A 17270-nucleotide genomic window follows, 5' to 3' on the forward strand; every position below is an offset into this window, starting at 1 on the left:
CCCAAATTAGAAGGGGTGAATCATCAACCGACAAAACCAAATTTTTGCCATCAAGAATATTAATGATCGTTTTCACTAACCATGTATGATAGGAAATAAAGCACAACATGCCTTAATCAAACAATAGGTTATAGAAGACCGGTACTTTTCATTTGATTTCGACCTACTCGATCTCTATATGGAGGTCTGAACTCGGAAGAGAAACAAAACAACTATATCCTCAATTTCTATATGCACTATATGTAATGTACAAGCCACAAGGAACAATAGCAACCTTTCGTGATTGATGATTTCTGTAATGAAGCTTGGCAGCATGCTCTGTCCCTATATGTCAAGTTAGATTGCTTTCTAGCTTGTTTCTCATGAACTTTTCTTAGCTATCATATTATATCTTTCAATGTGTTCTCAAATGCATTCATCCCAACAAGTGAAAGACATAGGTATAATGTGTTGAAGGTGACAGATAGAGGCAAGTCGAAACTTGTGGTCGCTGGAGTTGATCCATGGAATACAAAAAAAAAAAAGGAATAGCGGAAAAGTTGGATGGAGAAAAGGATAGCATCAGCGCAGCTTGGCAAACAAGATTAGGTTTGTTGGGGTGAGAGGGGAACAGTAGGAACCCACTCTGGGACCTGGTTTTGTAATTGTGTTATCTCCAAACCCATGAATGGAAGATGCCACAATTTAACATTCATAAATAAACCCCAGTTGTGCCCCGACCGGAAGGATTCAAACTTAAATGCTAAATGAATAACTTGTCGTCTATCAAAACATGCACAGAGTGATGCATGAAAGAATATGTCACAGTGATTTCGAATAGTAAGGGAGCGAGTCCAATCATTTTTCTCTTCCATTGTGGGCCCAGAACAATTTGGGCTTGTTTGGAGCACTGTTGTGGCGCTGTTTTGGATTCGATGCCTTTAGGCATTTTCCTTTTGTCTCCCTCGGTTACGTCTTAGCATATCTGTTGTACAAGTATAATTATTAAGTTCTCTTAAAAAGAATAACCTTTTCTTTATTCTACTGTCACCAAATAACTCGGGACACTATCCTGAGCTCACATATGTGACAATCATCCTCAAGCCAAACATTGATTCCTAAATTTTGTTTAATTGAGTAGAAGTATAAAACTGAAATGAAAAATAAAAAAATAAATATTAAATGTGTTTGGTAGTAGAAAAATAGATAAAGTATAATGAGAGTGATGATCATTTTCTATCCTCATGTGTAAGATATTTGTTTTAATTTGAAAAGAAAAGAGGGGAAAAATTCAGAGAAATATAAAGTAATGAGTGAAATGTAAATTAACTTAAAATTATGTATTTTTCAAAGCATAGTTTTATTCTGTCTCTTTTTAACTCTGCTAAGATCTAACGGGAAAATAAGAAAGAATTTGATCGTTTCATGGAATAACTATTGGCGTTTAAATTAAAAAAAATCCAAAAATTCATTTATTGGAAAATAGCCATCAAACATGTTTAATTAGAAAAATACTCCCAAATTGCACAAGGAGGAGTACATCGCGTTCTACAAAACGCGTATAAAGATCCTACGTTTTATGGGGCGTGAGACCCGTCCAACGTGTAAACACTTTTGAGATAATACAATTTAATATTAGGTTAAACGACATTGTGTTCGGTAGAACACGAGGTCCATGAGAAAATGAAACATCTCAGCAATTTATTGTGTTCTTTAAAATAAAATTTGACATTAAATTCTCCAATACCTCGCTTCATATAAAACGCGATGTCATTCTGAGAAGTTAAAATATGTGTGTTTTTAACGGACCTCGCGCCTTGCATCACGTGAGATCCCATTAATCTCGCTTCGTAAGGGGTGCGAGGGTACCCGTCCACCCAAAATCCTCACACCAAACTATTTCTCTGTTTCTTCCTCTAAGCAGTTTGTTTGTTACTTTAAAATTTTGATTATTTGGAATTAGGGTGGGATTACTAAGGCTTGATCAAAGGGGTATTCAATTACTGGCGGATAAATCCTTAGGTTATTATTTATTTATTTATTTTTAAATTATTTGAAGGAGTATGAATGTTCGTTGACGTGTTATATCGCCGTTTCACGGAACCTTATGATGATATTATTTCGTATTTGCATGAAGCCAATTTTAGTTACGTTAGCAGTATAATTGGTAGTACCAAGTTGCATCCTCCACTGATAAACACATTGCTAGAAGGTGGAGGCAGAGACACGTTCCATTTTCTGTGGGGAGGCAACTATACCCTTCAAGATATTACATTCAATCTTGGGTTGCATGTTGATGGAATGACTACTCGGTATTTTTATGGCTACTGGTATGACTTGTGTGAGCAACTGCTCGAAATTCTTCCTCTCGATCGGGATTTGCATAGTGGGAAGATCAAGATTAAATTTTTGGATGATAATTTTTTGCAGTTACCCCCAATGCTACTCCAGTAATTAAGGAGGTAAGTTTTAAAATTTATGATTTTTTATTTTTATTTTTATTTATAATTTTGAATTTTGAATTTTTCGATAATTTTGAATTTATGATTATTTTTTATTTTTCAGTGATTTGCACATGCTCATATTATTAGTGCATCTCATGTGGTTGTATTATCTACATATTTTTGTGGGATTGAAAATATGAGTTGAGATCGATAATGTTGGCCTTTCTATTTCGGGAGCTTTCTAAAGCCATCGATCTAGGCAAACAAGTTATTGGAGGGTATCTGTTGTTGCAATCGTAGGTTTGGTTCCGAATGCCCTTTTTATGCCTAATTCTTAAAGAACCACCCCATTTCAATTTCCACTACTTCCGAGGTAATTAAAAATAAATAGTTTATATATTTAAATTATTATATGTTTTATACATGACAAATAATTATATTTAATTATAAATGATAGGTGGATTGGTACATTAATTCACACACACCTACCAAAACTCTGCGTGATTTTAGATTGTTGATCAATAAGATGACAGATGATGTATAATATCGTAATCGATTTTATTTTTAATTTAAAAATCATTCCTTATTTGAAATTATCTAACTTAGATTAAAAAATGTAGTTCTTGTTGACGTCGTACAATAATGATGTTATTACATCGTGTACTCCCAGATGAAATAGGTCTTAATTTAGGTCTCATTGTACTTCAGTGATTTGCACATGCTCATATTTTATTAGTGCATCTCATGTGGTTGTATTATCTACATATTTTTGTGGGATTTGAAAAATATGAGTTGAGATCGATAATGTTGGCCTTTCTATTTCGAGCTTCTAAAGCCATCGATCTAGGCAAACAAGTTATTGGAGGGTATCTGTTGTTTGCAATCGTAGGTTTGGTTCCGAATGCCCTTTTTATGCCTAATTCTTAAAGAACCCACCCCATTTCAATTTTCCACTACTTTCCGAGGTAATTAAAATAAACTAGTTTATATATTTAAATTATTATATGTTTTTATAACATGACAAATAATTATATTTAATATAAATGATATGGATTGGTACATTAATTCACACACACCTACCAAAAACTCTGCGTGATTTTAGATTGTTGATCAATAAGATGGCAGATGATGTAATAATCGTAATCGATTTTATTTTTAATTTAAAAATCATTCCTTATTTGAAATTATCTAACTTAGATTAAAAAATGTAGTTCTTGTTGACGTCGTACAATATGATGTTATACATCGTGTACTCCAGATGAAATAGTCTTAATTTAGGTATTTGGATGTTGATGGTCTCATTGATACTCTATAAGATAGTCGAGTAGTACCCTACGATTGAGTGTTGCGACAATTTAACTGTGTCCAACGATTCTATTACCACTACTGGACTTGGACGAATTGTATCACTTAAGGCGATAGGGGAAACGAGTGTTAATTGGCAGAATCATCACTTGATATGGGTGTCTAGTGGGCGACGGGATCAAATAGGCGACTCATTTTTCACCTCATCTCAACCATAGTGTTTTATGATTACATATTTGCTATGAACAAATGGGAAGCCACATATACTGACTGAATAGAAGCAAGCACAAGAAATTTATGTGCCTCCCCCAAGTTGTTTGCAAACACGTTGGTCGACGCAACGTGGTGGTATAGACAGAGAAGAATAAAGCTAAAGAAGAAGAGAAAACACGCTCTAGCATCGTCATCATGAACGACACAAGAACCTGTACAGTCAACCGTAGAGCATCAAACAGCAGTGCCACCACCTACATTCACCCACTCAACTCAATCAGCATTCAACATATGTCACCTTCGCAGACTGTTTTTTCACTGCTATGCGACGTCCCTACCCGACGATTTTCCCTTCGTATTGCCTTCTTGTACTAATTCAACCACATTATTTGTTATTATTATCAACATCTGTTCCACCATCTGTATTTTAATTTCCATCATCGAAAACAAATAGACTTCACATTCGATAATGTTGAGCGACGTTATCGTAGAGCATATTCTACACTATTCTCTCTCTCAATGCCAGTGGTGGTACTGCACATGCATAGCGATGGTGATGATAATGACGATGATGAGGTGATGTTGATGATAATGGTGCTTATCGTCCACCAAGGTGCAGTACAGGCGGACCATAGTCATCATTAGTTATTTTTTCTTGAATCCGAAAAATTATGTAATGTTTTAAAAACTTTATTATAATATTTTTTGAAGTTAATCAAACTCTCTAGCTCTATATTTGTTAATCGAACTTGCAAAAATATATTTAGTTAATTGGACGAATAAAATACAAAATATACAATATTTCACTTTACTTCACTTCAAGTTAGAAATCCACGTCAGGAATCTCTGTCTAGTAGACCTTGCATTTTGTGTAACGTGAGGTCCATTAAATATCGCATCTGATGGGGTACGAAGACTTTTATAAATTAGGGCCTTCCATAACTCTTTTTACTAATATTCTGTTTTAGTTATTTCAAATCATGTATTTTGGGGAAACTTACGGTTCTGAACTTTATTTTTGGGTTTTTCGATTCCGACTCCGGCTCTGAGAATTAGGATTCAACCTCATTTTCAGATGAGGAAGAGTGGGTAAAGGAGACAATAAATTTGATAATTGAGGATCATAAAAATAAACTTGAAGAAGAGAATAGAAGATGGAAATGAGGAAGAAGAAAAGTATGAAGACTTATCAATCCGACGTAGCGAACTTATTCAAGAGAATAATGAAAAAAGTACAACTGTGTAGTTTGCGATTGTAGTAAAAAAGTAAAATCATAAATAAAAAAATGTTGCTTTTTATGTTTTAAATATATGATCGAGTCGAATTGAATATAATGTTCAAATTTTTTAAATTATTAATATGTTTTGATATCAATATTCAAAATACCCAATCAAATTAACCTTCAATAATATGATAATTACTTATTGGTTTGATGCATAAATACTTTGGGAACCATCATATATTTTATGAAATTTGACTTTACCACATTAATTAACTAATTAATTTAAATACTAATTTATAAACACAATAAAAAAAGAACTACACGAAGTTATGGTTAGTTGAAAAGAATAGAATATGAGTCTGTTTCCGTGTCTTTGTAGTATGTAGAAATGTCTTATGTTTCTATGTTAGTTGATGAAGATGTTTATTCTTCAAATTTTACAATCAACTCGATGCTTATACCACCTACATGTGTTTAAGCCCTAAACATCTTCTGAAGGTCTCTTGTATTTGATAAGGCCTACATGTAATGTGCTTCAAGGTCGGGCTCATCAACGAGAACTTTTGCTTGCAACGAAGACATTTATTGTAATACCCCACTTATTGAATTAAGGACTTTATTGAAAGGATTTAAGATTTGAGAATTTATTTGATTAATTTATAAAAGATGATAATAAATTTGGAAGAATAGTTTAAAACTAAATTGTAGTAATGGAGGATTAAAAGGATATTTTAGTCAATTGGAATTAGATGAATTTAATATTCATTTCTTTTAAGGTATTAAAGTATAGAGTAAGGAAAAATGGGAGTAAAATTTGGTCAACTCGTTTTATACTTCTTCTTTCTCGTGCATATTCTCCTCCATAGCTCAAAGATGAGTTTTCAATTTAGTAGTTTATTCCTTTGTTTTTGGTTGGGTTTTGAAGCATTGAGTATGTTATAAGATTAAGGAAATATTTAATGGGGTTAAAACTAAGTTATGGATGAGATATTAGAGATTGAAGAAAATGGGGTTTTGAGTGATATGTTAAAATATGAGTGTTTATGGATATTTACTGGTAGATTTGACTTGCCAAAGAGATATAAAAGAGATTAGAAGCCTTGGATTGGATTAAGAACATATTAGAAAAAGTGGTTTGATTATTAGAATCGAATGTTCTTGAATGATTTTAGATGTTTTAAAAGGCTAAATGAAGGAATGTTAGTATGGATAGTTAAGGAAGAGTTTAATAGTATTGTATAGGGTAAATATAACGAGAATTGATCACATTGGGATGAAAAACGAGTTGAAAACTGGAAATTCTGGGCAAGGGTATCAGTACTGCTAGAACAGTACCGATACTATAAGCTAAAATGAGATAAATTAGTGAGTAGTACCGATACTGATTCAATTTATTGATACCGATGAGGTAGTATTGTTACCATGATAAGGAGTATCGTTACTAAGCAACTTCGAATATAATTTTGTATCGATACCGGTAGGGGTATCGATACCATAATAGGGTAGTATCGATACCATGGTAAGGGTATCGATACCAGGCAACATCGAACCTATTTTTGGTATCGATACCCAAAGGGGGTATCGGTACCATAGTATAGAAGTATCGGTACCAGGGTAGTAGTATCGATACTATATAGACATAAATGTTAAAAATAGGCTGATGGTGGTATAGAAAGTTAATGATATGTTCTTTTGAGTATTGTTTAAGTATAATGGTTAGAAAATATTCTAACATTGTGTATGGTATATGTTTTTATGGATTCTTGAGTACATCGGAACCAAGCTTCCAAAACAAGCAAAACTAAGGGCAAAAACAAAGTACCAGAGTAATTAGCCTTACCTTTTGGATACATAACAAGGATAATAAGGTGAGTGCATTTATTTTGTACAGTAAGGGTTATAGTGATATGTTGTTAAAATATATATTGCATAGATATATCAGTATTATGTGTACTACAGGCACTTAGAAGTAAAATTATCATAACTGGTGTAATCCTCGAAATGGACGTTATCCCTTGAGATTAACACAACCCTTCAAAATTTTGTACGTAAAATATCTTTTTATAGGCTTAGAGAATGCACTGAAACGACTAAAAATATACCATTAATTGAAAGTACGAGTTGCCTCTAATCAAATATTACAGTGACAACTTAGACAATGGCTGAAATCAAACAGTCAAAACGATCTCAATTTCAATAACTATGATCCACGAGAGAACGTTTGATAGAATCGATTCGAGTAAAAAAATTAAATAAATTAAGATACATTGAAGATATATGAAAAGATTGTTGAGTAAAGTTGAAAAATGATAAGAAATAAAATTAAGTTTTGAAAAAGACATGTGTTATCGTCTTATTGGAGAAAAAATTATTGAATTAAAAAATTAAAATTAAAAAAATCCTCCAATCAGGTAGTGGCAATTGTCATCATCTAATTAGAGATTAAATTCATTTAATTGAATTAAAATTAAGATTAAATTAATAAAATGTGTAAATAGTGAGGATCAAATATATAATTATACTATTTTTTAACAACCACGTTACCTCTTCCATTAAATGTTAGCAACAAGTGGTTTGATTAACAACACTTAAATATTTAAATGATCTGATTGACAAAATTAAAAAAAGATGATCAAAATGAAATTAGCAACATTAAATGACTACATGCTCTCAATTTTCTATTGGCTTAAGGGTAGCTTTTGCCCATGTAGTAAACCTAATTTATTAATTTCGTCATATCGTATTTTCGCATCAATTTAGCCCTCAAAATTGTTTAATTGCATCAATTGTATCTTTGACCGTTTTGACTAACGCGACCGTAAATTTCTGCTTACGTGGATGCCATTTGTTTCCACGTCAGAGGACTGAAGTTGGATTTCTCTTTTTATTTCTTTTACTACCCCAAAATTACGCAATTTGGAAGCAAATATCACCATTTTAAGTTCCCCTCCATTTTGTTCACTTTATTTATTTCCTTCTCTAAGTCATTTACCCCTGCTCTCCACTCTCAGTATGGTCTCCATCTATCAGTGACCAGACACCTTTGATTGCCGGTGACCACTGCATCGGTCACCGTCGTCAACCACCATTCGGGACCCAAATGCATAAGCAAAACCGTTTTGTGCTCTCGTCTTGAATCTGACCTTCGATCACTCGAATACATCGTCGATCATCATAGATCTAGCAAAAACCAATCGATTTCCTTGAAATAAAATACTTCCTTTCGTCGCAAGCAACCGTCCAATGAAGCCATCTTCACATTATGTTGCTCGTTGCTGCATTTCAACCTTTCTACTGCATGAATCTTCCAACTGACGTCTATATCGTCAGAAAATAACAAACTCACCCAGTCAACCTTTCTATTTCTATTCTTCTTGCTTCGACTGGTGTTGATTTTGGGATTGTAACTTTTGCAGGTCGCCACGTAAAAGATAAGGGTGGTTATAGTTGTCGATGTCATTGCCTTCAATTTGTTTAGGTAGATGGGTATCGGTTGTAGGTCGTTAAACCATCGATTGAGTGGTATTGACGAACTGATTGGGTTCGAAGCCAAAAATGTTAATGGGTCAGGTTATGACTTGTAATGGTTCAGAAATTTTGGTTCTAATATTTTTTTTTAATTTTTCTCTCCATGTTTTCTTTAATTTACAAGTGAATCACGTTAATTATGCTCTTAATGGCAAAGTAATGCTCTGCACCGGCGTCATCTCGCAATACTCAACGTTCTCTGCTTCTACAACTACGTCAACATCTTCTTCCGTGACACATCATCGTTACATGTTATTTAAATATTTTTTTCTTTTTATTTTTAATAAATGGCATTATCAAGCCACGTCAGTAATATTAACTTACGTACAAACAACTATCGTCCAAGTAATTAGATATTAACGGTTCCATAGTCAAAACGATCAACGTTATAATTTTATGCAGTTAAACAACTTCAATGACTAAATTGATGCGAAATACGATATGGACGAAATGAAATTTGATTTATTACAGTGGCAAAATCTACCCTTAAATCTTTTCTATTCAATAAAGATGTCACATATCACAATTTTACTAGTTGAGGTTTTTATCGTGAGAAAATAGATAATTTTATTAAATAATATGATATTTTTATTTATTTTATATTAAATAAAATAATATTATCAATAATAAAAATTAAATAAAATTTAAGATTTAAAAATAATAAGAATTAATTTAAAATTAAATAAAAGTTTTTTAGTAAGTAAATTGAATAAAAGAACTTAAAAGACCTGAAATATTGTTTACTCCTTTCATTAAAATCAAACAATTTATTGAATATAAAACTAAGAACCTATAATTATTTAAATGGTATCAACGTAGTCACTTCCCGTAACAAAATAAATAGTGTAATTGATGTGGATCTCTGACTAACTGTTAATTAAAAACCATATTAATTACACCATTTATTTTATAACGATGTGTGATTATTAAAACTACTTAACTAGTCATGTTGTGATATTATCAAAATTGAAGTATGATTGTCACATCGACACTAATCTTATAATTAAGAGGTAACTTAAGTAGTTTACCCTCTAAAGTAATTTAAATAAAATTAAAAGTTAAGGCCACTTCTATTAAAAAAATAGATACCAAACTAAGAAAAACATTCTTAAGAACCAAAAAGTGTATTAAACCTATTTAAAGAAAAGGTATATAATGATGCTAATTGTAATCTGTGTAAGACTATGATTTAAAGTGTATTAAACCTATTTAAAAAAAGTATATAATAACGCTAATCATTGTTAATCTGTGTAAGACTATGAATAATTTGTCATTACATTTATGATCAAAACAAAGATTTAAAGAAATATTATAGTCGCACAGAGGGGCAGAAAGCAACTGTAGTCCACAGATTGTGATCAGCAGTTATTCGTTAAAAGTAGAACAGTAGTAAAAGTTAACAGCTTTAGTTTGTTTGCTTGTTTTAATGGACTCTCTCTCTCTCTCTTGTACGAAATGTGGACCATTATTATTCTTCTCTTCTTTTCCCTACTTTTAGAATTTTACTCATCTCCATCTTTAAACAAGATGGAGTGTCTTAGCTATCTACACTGACCAAAGGAAGAAGAACAGATAAATATGAGATTGAATTACATGCATCCATTGTGTGATGGAAGCAAGATTTTATGTTAGGGTATAAATTTCAAATCTAGAAGATAAAAATAAATTATTAAAAAATATAAAAATAAAATTAAAAATATGATGGATGATCAATCCACTGTGGACCCTAATGAAGTGCGGATGTGTTGTGGGTACGACAATCGAAGTGTCATCTATCCATGCATGATGCATGCTCAACATGCAGCAACACAATTGTCTGAATCTGAAAGCTACCTACTATTTTCATGCAAATTTGTATGGAAAAGAAATGAATGGCAAAAGCAAACATATGAGCTGCCAGTTGAATAAAACAGCAGCACTCACTTTCTTACACCAATTTTCTCAGTGTTGGACCTAAAACTCCAATTACGACATGTGAATGAGTGCTCGATAAACAAATTTTCAGAGAAGATAACTGACCTGAAAAACTTGGTTTCTGCAATGATGTATCTCTTGACCCACTGGTTTCTCGATTGCTTCAATATCAAAGTAGACGAAACATGAAAAGCAGGTGCAAATTACAGCCTCTCAGCCCTACTCGAATACCAGCAAATGAATACAGATCAATTATACTGTCAAAGACAATGATTTCAGGTTTTAAGACTAAGCTCACTAACCGACACCCTGAAACTAGCCAAAGAAGTTACCCTTAAAATGCCAAAAACGATGAGAACTTAAATAAAGAAAAGCCAATGAAAGAGACCTTACAGAGGAAATAAATGCCAATAATGTAGAGGCTCAACTATTTTACCGACAAACCCGGAAAAGAGGCTCCTGCAACAGAAACACTAGTGCTTCTTTTCTTTCTTTTCTTTTCTTCAACAGTTTAATATAGACAATACATATATATGTGTCTGTGTATATATAGGAGGGGGAAAGCAAGCAAATAAATTAAGAGGATATGTTATGTAAGAGGTATGATACGATGGATGGCTTTTGTACTGACAGTGATATCTTAAAGCAATATATGTATATAAAGTTGAAACACATGGCAGGCAGTGGAAGACGTGTTTAATGCATGTACTATTTTATAAGGGGTTAGTTACCTTGGATTTGGTGGTGTTTTTGAGTCAGTTTTGCGTGATCTTATGGCAGTGTTAGGTGTTATAGACTGCAAAAAACGATGAAAATAGGCATGGCCAAGTACGGAATATATATATATATATATATATATATATATATATATATATATATATATAGTTTCTCAAAGGTAAGTGCTCATCATCAAATGAACACCCTTGAAAGAAAAAGTGAATTCTGAAAGTGGAAGGCTATAAAAACAATGAAGCAGAACTAAGTGAGACTGCTGAGATATGAAGACCTCACAACTTACAGTGTTGCATGTGCTTTTTTTAAGTACAGTTAGAGTGGCATATGTAATTAAGGTGTGTTCTGAACCGGAATTTAAGGCTCTCGACGATCAGTCTATGCTGCTGTACTACTGATGATCGTCACAGGCAGGCGGCAGCATCAGCACTAATGCTACTGCAATATTCATCTGTTTTCCTCTTCAGGATTACCATATCATCCTTTTCACTACCCATCTCCATTATATGTACTTTTGCCCTCTTTGGGATTACCATAGAATCCATTCACTTTAACTAGTGTGCATAATAATTCTATTTCTGTATTTTATACATACAGGGCCATGCGCTGTCGGGAAGATTTATTATAGCCACCCCAAATTATTGCTATTTTCAGAGAATCAGATGATTCCCCTGTTGCATCTGCCCCTATTCTTGTTGCAATAAAAAATTTATTTTTCATATCAAATGGGAAACTTTACGTGATAAGTAGACCTTAATTGATTTATGTATTGGACGAAACCTAATATGCTAGGACACTCCGATAAATGCAGAGCCATCTTTGTCGAACGTTTTGCTTCAATTGAGAATGCAAGCTTCTTTACAAAAATATATATATAAGAAGAAGAAGAAGAGAATGCAGGCTGGTGCTAACGAGTCTTAGCCTTATTATCAACATAGCCAGGTCCAAAATCCACCAAGAAAGATTAAAAGGGAACCGGAAAGCAAATACCCCGGGATTTTTTTTAATAACCTAAAATGATTATAAAGTAGATTATAAATCATATTTATTCGGAATCTTTTTTAATTATATACATGAGGTGTCAAACGGGTCATTCAGATTGGTTTCGGTTCGAGTCATTTTGGGTTCAAACTTATTCAGGTCAAGTTCGGGTCGGATCATTTCAGGTTTTGGTTTTATTCGAGTCTATAGTAAGTCGGGTCAAGTTCGAGTTAATTTAGGTTTAGATTTTATTCGTTTCTATAGTAAGTCGAGCCGGGTCAGGTCAATATCGGATCGATTAATTTTGGGTTGGATCAAATGAGATCGTGTGATTTTCGAGTAAGGTTAATATCCAATCAATTATTTTCGGTTTAGGTCAACTTTAGATCTTGGGTCAATTCAGGTTGAGTAGGTCAAGTTCAGGTCAGGTCAGTCATTTCGGGTTTCGATTTTATTCGGGTATATAGTAAGTCGGGATGGTTTGGGTATGGGGGGTCGAGTTAATATCGGATTGGTTGATTTCAAGTCGGATCCAATCGAATCAGATGATTTTCAAGTAGGGCCAATGTCCAATCAATTATTTTCGATTTGGGTCAACTTTAGATCTTTGGGTCACTCAGGTTGAATTGGGTATAAGTCAAATCAAGTATATGGAGAATTATTTATATTTAAAAAAACGTCTTTTTTTTTTAATTTTATCATTTGTGTTCAATTTCATTCAAATTCAATATCATTTGTGGATTATAATTTAACTCAAGCTCGACCTATAAGATATGTTAGAGTTTCTGATATTTTTTTATTGATCCGGACTGAAAAGTTTATGGTACAATTTGATTAAAAAAAATAAACTTTTAATATAAATTTTATTATATATTAAAATTTTAAATTAGATAGTTAATGTTTAATTATAAATAATATTTTTATTAAATTTAAAAAACAATAATATTATATTATGTTTAAACAAATATTTTAATTTTAAATTATAAATAAAAAAAATATCTTTATATTATAAAAATAACTATTTGAAAATAAGTTATTTTTGTATTAAATTTAAATAATTGTATTTTTTTCTTATATAAAGGAATTAAAATTATAATTTGTAAATTAATTTAATAGTTTTGAAAAGTTCATTTAGTAGTTCCAAAGTAAAATATTAAATTAATAATGAGTTAATTGCATCATATGTCCTAAACTGACTATCATTTTAAATTAGTCCTTAAACTTTTAAATATTCCAATTTCATATATAAATAATGACTCTCATTCTAAATTAGCCTTAAAATTTTTAACATTCGAATTTCATCCCCAAACTATGAATCTCATTCTAAATTAGTCCCTAAACTTTTATCCCAAATTCATCCAAATATGTATTCCATTTCAACCATAGTTTAACCTTTTTTTTTTAAACATATAATAATATAGTTTAGCCTAAATTTTATTTTTTTTAAAAATATAATAATATAACTTGCCTAATGATTTTATTAACAATAGATGTGATTAGTATATACGAATAATTAGTATAAAATTGAAATATTCAAAAAGTTTGGGGACCGATTTAAGATGAAATTATAACTTGGGGATGAAATGAAATGTTAAAGTTGAGGACTAATTTAGAACAATAGTCATAGTTTAAGGATGAAGTTGAAATGTTTAAAAGTTTAGGGACTAATTTGAAATGAGAGTCATAGATAGGGACATATGATGCAATTAACTCATTATAATTCACAATTTGATTTAAGTAAATTGAAAACCAATTTAATAAGTTATTTTAGTATTTTTTTATACACTTTAACTCAATTATCGGGTTAAAATCAGGTCAATTTTCAGTTTAGATCGTATTATGGTAAATTAAATTTGAGTTACTTTCGGTTCATGTTATTTTCGATTCACTTGCTTTTGGTTCAAGTTGCTTTCGATTCGGATTACTTTTGGTTTGACAAAACTCAAGTCAATTAAGATTCGGTTCGGTTTTTGGGAATTTTAGTCATCATGTTTGGGTCTATTTCAGGTATCAATTCAGGTAATCAGGATCGGATCAAATTTACCAAGTCTATATAGACAACACACACCTTGTAAAATAACCGCTTAAATCAAACCCTCTAAAAAAACACTTTTACCACTAAAGTTGTATGATTGTTCAAAGAAATGCCCAAAGGATTAAGTGGCATGATGTTATATAAACTCGAACGATACATGTAAAAATGAGAGCAAAAACATCCAATTCGTTCCAATTTCTCAACATGATCAAGTCGCACACAATACCTATATGACATCTAACTGATTTGTTACTGACCAAAGAGAATATTAACTAGCAATAGATACATACTAATATACATGATCCACCACAATCTTGCACAAGAAAACACTAGAGGTTGGAATCCATCCATCCCAGCTCTTCTTAAACATATGTGAATTGAAGCAGCAGTACCAAAACTCGAGCTAATTCTTAAACATATGTGAATGAAGCAGCAGTACCAAAACTCGAGCTAAAATTTCCGTGCATTGGAGGAAACACTCTTCTTCACGGCATTGTTGACCATGATGATGGCTTGAATCCCCCTGTCAACAAGTTGGAAGCTGCAGCTGCACAAGATTTTACTTCTCTGGACTCTAGCTCCAACCTTTTCTTATTGGACGAGGATGATCCAGATGATCCAGGGAAGATTGAAGCAGCTTTAATCAAATCTCTCTTATCTTTCCTGTTTCTCTCAAACTTGGAAGGAAATTTGACTCCTGCAGCAGAGGCACCGTCTTCCTCACTTGCAGGCAGGAATCGAATGCTTAGGCCCATTTTCCTTGAAGCAGATTCTTCTTCAAGAACCCTCTTCTTTTGACCCTGAACAGAGCAAAAATTAGCAAGCAAGTTCATCACATATGTAACCTACAAACCCAATCTAAGCGTAGTAACATACTCTAAGTTTAGCACGTAGAGCTTTATTGAGGGAATAATCATCTGAATGCCTGGCATCAGATACACGCTGAAGCCGAACTAGTATGGTTCAGCTTCTTTCTTCTTCAAATCCTCTGATGTTCAAGACGATAAAATGGATCTGCAAGCTTGCCTCTTTCTGTAGAACAAATATAATTGTAAAAACCAACAATACAAACACAAAAAAAAGTTGATTCCCAGTAAGCAAGAAGCACAGGTCTATAGGTTTAACCCTCATTGAGACCTGTGAATCAACCCATGCTTTGATTGGAAGTTACAGAGATTCAAGGTTTTTTTTTTTTTTTTTTGTTAAATTTATTCCACTATCCAAAGAAGTTTGTTCACTGCCATTGGTCCAATTGTTCCATAATAATAGTTTTCAAGCAAAGTTAAGACACCCTATAGTTAAAGTAATTATCTAATAATAATCAATAAATCCATATAACTTACTACAAACTTCTTCAGCAGGGAGTTCTAATGTCTCCGCATCCTCAACATCATACACTTCAGTTTTTCCGCTGAGCCCACTAATGATCACATATTCGCAATTTTTTGGGTCTGTCTGAATGACTATCTCATGTTTGCAGCACGCAGACTTCATGGTAAAGCTCCATATCTAAAAACAAGTAATTGTTAGGAATACCAATCAGTGAGAGCAAAATTAATTAACAGAATTTAATGAAAACAAGAAAATTTACACGAGAATAGATTAAAATGAACTATAATGAGTCTTATGCAATTAGTAAAACAAGATACCTTTGTAGAATAATAATTCCCCTTGCTTTTTCAGCATTGACCGTACACCTTTTGCAATCATAGAGTTGCACCCGCCACACCATATGTTGAAAGGCATTTCGAACCTTAAAGCAAAAGAGAATGAAAATCAGACCCACATTTACCACTTAGAAAGAACTTTCACAGAAAAAGTAAGCTTGGCAAGGATATTTTAAACCAAACAACTTAAGAAATTAATTCATATATAGACCAAAATTTAAAGATAGAAATGCTATAAATCATAACTAACTCCAGCAAAATTTTCCTAAAACCCACCAAAAAATTGAAGGCGGCAAATAATCTAAACTATGCATACCTGACTTGGATCCCATTCTGGGGGATAGTAAAAGTTATCTGCTCTAGCAGCTGCAAGGGAAGACTGCAAAAGCACAAAGAAAGCAGGTTAATCCTTTTCCAATTACTTTCCAATGGAAGGAGGGGGAACACAAGCTTTAGAAAAATCTTGAACGAAAAAAAAAATGTAACAGCATTAATCCAAAGCCATCATCAAATAAATTGTTAATACAGCAACATATTTAGCAATCAGCCTAAATACATTCCCAAGAAGCATACCTCTAAAAGATTTTTCTTTTAAGAATTGTAAAAATTCTATTCAGCTATACGATATTAAACCACATTCAAATCATGAAATCAACAGAACCGCATCAATTCAACAAATATAAAATGGGGAATTGGAAGGGGTAATGAATGAAATCAGGTAAATTAGATATAAAACTAATCATATTCATATAACTATACCTCTATCACTGTCTAGGATTGTAAGATCTACAACGAAACGTTCAAAAATTGAAAACCCTAATTGTTCGAGGGGAACCGAAGCAGCAACTTTTTGTTTAATCTAATCGAAAGTTAGCGAGTAATGATTTGCTTACCATGATTTCTTCTCGATTTGGCTTCTCGTTCTTCTTTTTCTCTTCTGATTTGGATACCGGAAATCGTGATTTTTCCCAACTTTATTATCTGCGCTTCATCGATATATTGTTTTGTTTTCTCAATCTTAATTTGGACTAATTCCGTGACACACATTCAAACTATGGATAAGATTTTAAAATTAGTCCTTAAAATAATTTTTTATACTAATTAAATATTAAATAATAGTTAATTTATTAAATATATTACTTTACATAAATTTTATATTTTTTATTCTTCCGTTAATATTATTTCTCTTTATAAATAATTTTTTGAGAGGATTATTATAAATAAATTAAATTTTATTGGTTGAGATGAT

The 17270-nt window shown here is 32.2% G+C and overlaps 1 long non-coding RNA gene and 1 pseudogene across 1 annotated transcript; both read right to left on the minus strand.

The window, feature by feature from the left end:
• Window positions 1-14508: 14508 nt before the first annotated feature.
• On the minus strand, window positions 14509-15507 carry LOC120122244 (annotated as a pseudogene).
• A 294-nt stretch (window positions 15508-15801) lies between these two features.
• Window positions 15802-16035, minus strand: LOC120121994. The gene is made up of 2 exons (XR_005516032.1): window positions 16004-16035; window positions 15802-15863 (listed from the first exon to the last, which is right to left on the minus strand). It is a non-coding gene; the product is annotated as an uncharacterized LOC120121994 (long non-coding RNA).
• Between the last annotated feature and the right edge of the window lie 1235 nt (window positions 16036-17270).

Source organism: Hibiscus syriacus, unplaced genomic scaffold (assembly GCF_006381635.1).
Source record: "Hibiscus syriacus cultivar Baekdansim isolate YM2019G1 unplaced genomic scaffold, ASM638163v2 tig00110384_pilon, whole genome shotgun sequence".
In the NCBI taxonomy this organism is placed as follows: Eukaryota; Viridiplantae; Streptophyta; class Magnoliopsida; order Malvales; family Malvaceae; genus Hibiscus; species Hibiscus syriacus.